Source organism: Populus euphratica, unplaced genomic scaffold (genome assembly GCF_000495115.2).
Source record: "Populus euphratica unplaced genomic scaffold, PopEup_1.0 scaffold159.1, whole genome shotgun sequence".
Classification (NCBI taxonomy): Eukaryota; Viridiplantae; Streptophyta; class Magnoliopsida; order Malpighiales; family Salicaceae; genus Populus; species Populus euphratica.
The window spans coordinates 606,430-614,446 of NW_011499962.1; positions in this window are offsets into that span (position 1 = coordinate 606,430).

Sequence of the window (8,017 nt, forward strand, 5' to 3'; positions counted from 1 at the left end):
TATTTTATTTGTAAAAATGGATTCAGATAATTGTAACAACCAATAAATTTTTTTATATATATACACTATTAGTTTATATATATAATAGTGATAGAGAATAATACATCATAGATTACTATGGACAACCATGGTAACTTTTTTTTCCGGCTCATTCTTACTTTTGGTCCCTCATTTTTTTTGTAAATTTAGTTCATGGTTCTTTGATAATTATTAATTTTTTTAATATAGCCTCTAAGTCTTTCATAACTCTTTAATTTGACCATAAACTTCAACCCGTTAAAGACTAATTTAACATAGGAGAAAGTAAGGGAAGGGAAGTTAAATTTTATTTTTTTCCATTTGGTCCTTAGTTTAGTCCAATTAAAGAACAATTAGTCCAATTTTTTGTCGCTTTGTAGTTTAGTCCTAAACTTTATCATAGTTGAATCCAATGAAAGTCCAATTGAAAGAAAGGAAATGAAGGTCGGCTAAACTGGGTAAGATGACTGCACATTTAGACCGGGTTGTTGGAGTCAATTTAATATGGCATTGTCTTTTCATTTTGCTATTTAAATTATTTTTTTCTTGTAATTTTTTTCCTTGAATATTTTATTATTTCATGCTTAAGCTTGATTGAGTTAGGCGAGGGTTGAAAAGACAACATCCAAACAAAAAAACATTATTAACATGTAATTAAGTTAAAATATTAAATGACATGATGCATGCTGACATCATGTTTCTTTATTTGTATCCATCCCTTAAAATTCTACATTAATTTTTGTTAATGGTTGCCATCTTTTCTAGACGTTTATTAGTGCATATTATTATCAATTAATTTTATTAAATAAAATGACTTAAATTTTAATACGCATTCTAGATTTTTTATCATCATAAAAAAAAAACTCGCATCACACATATTTTTTTTACGATTGGATTTATCTTTGCTCTGGCCTGCACCACAGCGTTAATACCATTTCAAATAAATCAGGCACCTCATGTGTGTTTTTCCTCTGTCCATCACGCGTCGAATTTCTTCACTGGATCAACATAAAGTAAATGCAGAGTCTACTGAGACAGTGTCCTATCACACTATTGATAGGGACTGGCTTATGTATCCATGCGATCTGCTCTGATGTAGAACAAGTGGAGGTAATCGCTATAAAATGCTAGTTAAATGGAGAGTTAGTCCACCTCTTTTCGGTGTAATTTAATTTAATAATTAGAGAAGAAAAGCTCTTAAGTCTACTATAGAATTTTTTTGCAAATGCCATCTTCTGAGTTACAAAGTATTCCCTTTTACTATGAATTGAAGAATTCTAGTCTGCAAGGGTAAAACATGAGAACACAAACTAATTTAATTTAAAATTTAAAATTATTAAATAAAATTTAAAAATAAAATTTATATTATTTTTTAATATGTTTTTTAAGTAAAAGTTCTTTAGTGATAATAAAATTCAAACTATTAATCACTTGATAATATTATATCAAAAAAACTATTTTAATATAAAAAATTAAATTGTTAAGTAAGATTTTAAGATATTATTTATATTATTATTTAATAATTTTAAGTTAGGATAGTGATTGATTTCTTTGGATGATGATAAAATGAAGAAAAGAAACGAGGAACTCGGCCTGTGTGTACAGATTACCTCTCGTTAAACACCATGCCATGAAACCAAGCTGTGAAAAACCATGACAAGGAAAGATTATTAACAATAATCTTATCTTCTAAATGTAAGTATTCTGCTGTAAATTTTTTAAGATCTTCTCTTGGAATGACCTCTGTGGTTGATTGTGCAGTCGCATGATATTCTATTTGTCTTTCACGATTTGTCATTTATGAATGTCCGTCTACATTGGTGTTGTTATCTGGAAGTAACATTTATTGCTTGTACTTGGGTTTATGCCTTGCTATATCATTGAAAAAAAGAGTACCTTAATCTTTGGTTTGTCTTCAAATGATCCAAAATAAAAAGAATGGACGGTAAGGAAATCAAACCCCATGATTTTTGTTTCTTCTAACAATTAAAAAGCTTCCCTTTTGAATCAGGAAATTTCTGTGAAACTGCGACGCTGCTGTAGTGGTGGGGTTCTGCTGAAGACATGATATGTACCTGGAAAATCGTGTTGAGAAATTGCTCATGAAAGATCATCATTTGTCTTCTAATCCATTACTTGAAGGAAAAGTAATTCCAGGGAAAAACAAATAGCTTGTACATTTATCACACACACGTGAGTGACATGCAGAAGTATGTTACAAGGGCAAGACAGGTAATCTGATGGCCCAGTACGTTAATTAGCCAAAGATCTCGAATGTGATGGGTCTCTGTTGTATCCTTATCTGATACATGGCTACCCAACTCGTTCCTTTCTGGTTTCCAACACGTAGAGTTTCTTTATTTTTTCTAGTGCATTATATTAATATATAGGCATGTCTTTGAAAAAGAAATTGTGTCTCAATTCACTCACAAACTAGCTGGAGTAGATCCCTTTCGCTGTAAGAAAAAAAGTGTTTAAGAATTTAGATAGATAATATTAATTTGATACATAAGAGTAACAATAATATATTTAGGGCTGACAATTCCTCTAAAAGCTAGCAGTGCTTGTCCTGGATCAAAGGAATAATATTAACCACCACTGTCTTTATAGTCTCTAATATCTATGCCCAATCAATTTCTATTTAGAGACCACGCTTACTTCTGCAGCAGATCATTTACCTTTTTGGCTAAATTAGCATTGATTTAATTAGATTATAATGCAAACAGATGGATGTTCAACGAAACTATCAAGCATCCAACAATATTATTTTGTCGTTTTACCCTTTTTTTACTTACAAAATGCAGCACTTTTGCAAACCAAATGCATAATTTCAAGGTGGTTTGAATCACACCTTTGTAAGCAACATAAACACAAGAAATTTAAGAAGAAAAAAAAAATCCAATCGTTTAGGCAAGAATTCAAGCTCGGCATCGACAAAACATATACATTTAATCTAGTTTATATAATTTTATCCTGATATATCCTTTTATGTGTTTCTTTAAAATTTTCTTAAAACACACACAAATCTTTCATGCATATAACTTTTGTTTGCAACACTACTCATCACAATCATTCTTATCAATAGAGTACATATATAACATAACAACATTACATGACATGACAACCAACCAGGCACAATAGCTAGCTAATGATAGCACGCATAGTCACTAGGCAAAATTTAAATCTCATCCTTGACAAGATAGAATTATAAAAAGCTAGTTTATAAGCCTTCCTATGCAAATACACTACATCATGTCACACAAAAACTAGATTCAGATTAGGGCATATAATTTCTAACCAATATAAGTCATATCTAGATATGCAATTCCTATAACTCCCCACTTATAAATCTGGTACCTAGCGATTTATAAATCTTTGCATAAAATCTACTTATAAATCTGGTACTTAGCGATTTATAAATCTTTGCATAAAATCTTTATCCCTTCATCAATATCATAACATATTTACTCACTTTTATTCCTCCACCTTGAGACTTGAAACTAAATCCATTATAGTCTAAAGTGTCTAATGAAATCAGATTCTTCTTTAAATCTAGTATATATTTAACATAACACAATGTTCTAACAACACCATCAAACATTTTAATTTTGACATTTTTTATTCTAACAACTTTGCATAGATCATCATTACATGTAAGAATATAGCTAAAATTAATTAACCTGTAAATGTTTAAATAATTTTTATTAAGTGTCATGTGATAAAAGCATGTTAGATTCAATATCGAAGAATTTATAAGATGATTTGGGTGGATGAAATAAAAAGTATATCTTTATCACTGCTCTCTATTACTATTTATTGAAGGTCAGGACAAAGCCAATCACACATTTCTATTTTTGATTAGGTGAGTTTTTTTCCACTACATTCATAGACTTTGATGAACCCTATTTATTCTCTGTATCCCCCTTCTTTTTCTCTAGCCATTTTCATTTAAGTACCCAATTTTTCAACACTTATAACATTGTATATCATTTCTTCTAGATTTAGATAGAGCTTTGTTGTTTCTCAATTCGCTCCGGGATTTGTTTCTCCCACACTCCTGATAACTCCTCACTACTACTTTCTGGATTTAGATAGAGCTTTGTTGTTTATCAATTCGCTCCGGGATTTGTTTTTCCCACACTCCTGATAACTCCTCACTACTAGCTCTTTACCTAGAATTTTTATCACCAACTTTCTTTCTCATATTAAAGCTTAATAGGGCACTTGTGATCTTTTTTGATATGAGAGCCCCCCCAAATAAGAGTCGTAACTAAATTTTCTTAAGTAAGAGAAGTAGGTAGGAAATTCAATAAAATCAATGCCTTGTCTTCGTTGTTGGACTTCACATTAATTCGTTTAAAATCAGTGACAATTTAATTGAACACATTGATATGCCAATTCAGGCTTATGCGCTCTGACATATTAAGACTAAATAGTTTGATGCTTAAGATAAAATTTGTTCATCAATAACTTCAACATATATTGACTTTCTAGTTTTGCCTAAACTGCCTCTGATGATTCCTCATCCATGATGTGATACATCACGCCATCATCTACAAAAATCATTATAGTTGTCATAGCCCTCACTTCTAGCTCCAACCAATCTATGCCATTTTTGTGTTCTGTTTGTTTTCTGTATAACGCCTTCATCATACCTTTATATATTAACAAATCCTTCACCCTTCTCTGTCATAATCTTAAATTACTAGATCCATCAACCTTTATCAAATTTTGCAGAAGAAATCTCTAACATCGTAACCAGGCTCTAATACCAGTTGTTATGAATCCTGCAATAATAAAGATGAATATTGCAAAAAAGAGAAAAGAAAAAAAAAAAAATTATGTGGTTCGATAATAGGTCTACATTCACAGGAATATGGTTCGATAATAGGTCTACATTCACAGGAGTGATGAGCTATATTTCTCTATATATCAAATTATGGTTACATAATATGCATTTATAATAAATTCTAGATGTATAAGAGGTATTATTAATTTTCAATAATACCCCTTTTACTCCACTTTAACATCTGCCTATAAGCTATATACTACAACATTAGTAATTTTGGTTCAAGGAATTATTTTTCAAGTTTTTTATACAAAATTAACAGACCTTTTGTGAAAAAAAATTCTTTTATTACACCTAAAATTCTTTTATTTTTTTAACTTTTAATTGGTTGGGATAAACATGTATAGTATTTTAAAGTTATTTTCAATAGACATCTATTCGATGAATGTTATTATTTTCTTTCCCAATAACATCAGAGAGGGACATAACCAGGACATATATAAGTTTGTCGTAGTGTGCACAATGTTACATGGTAGATCTTCCTCCTAGATCAAAAGGGGTTTTAGTTGTGTTGGGATTAATCATGAAATTATAATTTGAAGAGTTTAGAAATCGTCATCTAGTATTATGATTACTAGAAAACCTAAAGGTTTACAAGAGTCTGGATAAGGTGACTAGTTGTTCATGGGGCAAACACATCATCCTTAGTGCACCATACCTATTGTAAAGTGTATTGTTGATTTATTATTATTTTTTTCTCTAAATCATGTTTCTATTCGTTGGTTTATCTAAAATTTAAAAAAAATCCTTCTCCGTAAGGAGGTCATTATCTTATGGATTTAAGGTAGATACTCTTTAGTAAAGAGGTTTCTATCTCAATGGGCTCAAGACAAATCCCTCTTAGTAAAAAGGTCTCAGCTTTATCAAGATAAATTTTAATCATTTTAAAGCTAAAATTTTAATAGTGTATTTATTTTTATTTTGTAACTTTAATACTTGAAAATATACTTTACAACATAAATTTATACCTTCAAATATTAAAGTCTATAATTAATTTCAAATAATTTTTTGTTAATTCATTTAATTTAATTATGAGAATTTGCATTACAATGTAAACTTTATACCTCAAATATTAATTAAAAAATTATTTTTTGTGTTGTTTTTGAAATTTTGATCAAATTTTAATGGATAATCACAAACTTGTTATGATATCTATAAAGTGATTTTTGTTTTTTTTTCAAAGTATGATAAAAATGTAATTTGTTTTTTTTTTTTTATAAAATATGCATGAAAGTTTTTAGAATTTTTTTTTTATATAAAATATGCATGAAAGTTTTTAGAATTTAATCATACGCACACAAATAAAAGCGTATTTTTTAATTTTTAAAATAAAAAAATTTGGACTTTTTTATATTTTTTTGAATTTTTATAAGAAAGTCGGTATGTTTACTATTGGGTTGCTATGTTATGATGTAATTTTACATCCCAAATATTAAATGAAATGATTGGGAAAAAACATATGAAGGATCTATAAATAATTTTAAAATAGTACTTGAATTCTTTAGGATGTTTGGTAATGGATCAGAAATACAAAGAAGAAAAATGCATATTCAAGGCTAAAGACGTGTTTGTCAAACATGATTTAAAGGAAGAAAAATAGGTTTTTTTCTTAACAAAATTGGGATGGACCAAACAAAGCCTTGAAGTTTTATGGGTTAGCCTAGCCATATGTGATGGGCTTGGTGGGCTGAGCCTATAAACCAAAAAAAAAGGCCCAAACCAATGAAAACCGATCAAATAAGGTAAAAACACAATTTTCATAAATTTCAAATTGAAATGGATAAAAACTCATAATTTAAGAATACAAAAAACATTCAATGTAAACCCGAAAATGAAAATTCAATTTCAGACCAAATTTCTCAAAATCTAAGGAACATGTAAAATCATCATGACAGTTTGATTTTATAAAAAATATAAATAAAGAACCAAAGATTGAATGCCAAGATTTTAGTGTTTTTAAGCCTTTAGGATCCTAAATTAATGATCAACAAGCTTGTAGCATGCATAAGAACCAATAATTAATCAAAACGACATGAAAATCATAGACCTATAGCAATCTTCTTTGGATAAATGTTAAACCTAGAGACATAAAATCTATTAAAATTAAGAAAATGCATCAAAACCTAGAATAAAGGTCTAAGGCTTGTTCACTCAAATCACATACACCAATATACATGTTTAAGCCTTTAAAAACAATAATAAACATGTAAATTTTAAAATGCATAATATCAAAACCTATAACCTACTTTCAACATTCAAACATGCATATACATGGTTGTCCTTTCCAATAAGCTTTTGATTTTCTTCTTTATAATATCTTTTTTTTTTTTTTACTGTTTGACTAGTTTTATCCTCATGTTTCTTCTTTTTTCATGGATTTTTCACCTTTTTTATTCCTCTCGTTTAACTTCAAAAGACAACCCTTTTATAGCTTCAAAATGACAAGTGATTGTGAAAATATTTATGGGTTTAAAAGTATTTTTCCAAAATTAAATTATAATTTTTTTTATCTTATTTGTCCTCTAATATGTTAAGGGACCACTCTCTTCTCTTCTTCTTTTATTTTCCCTCTCCATAAATATTTAATAAACTCTTAGAACTTTTTAAAAAAGCTAAGAACTTCATAACTGAACCTTGACTGAAAATGGTTGATTGAGGGTGCACATTCCTTGAATTAATCATAGAAAATAAGAGGTCATTAAAGCCAACCAAGCTATAGATCATGTAGAGGGGATGATAGTCTTCAACTAGGATCAAACTATGTTTGATTTGGTGGCTTGTAGCTTTCTACCATTGATTCAAAGTTAGGTGTAACATTATTGAATTTTACTGAACTAGATAAGGTTATCTTAGGACACAAAGTTTAGGGCTTCCACTTAGTAGGTAGGATACAAACATCGATAAATGATGACATAAACTTGTAGAAGGAAAGCTCTTTTATTGAATGGTCGTTTTTGTTCGTTTGGTGGTGGTTGAAGTTGACACGATTATTGCTTAAAAAAGTGTTTCAGGTCAGTTAAAATGGGAGAACCCTAACCAAAATGACATTGCTATCTTTAAACCTTTAAATTAGGGTTTTAGTAATTGGGATCGAGCAATCTTTAATTTAGTCCCTGGTCTTTTAATCTGAGCTCAAATGTCATTAATAGA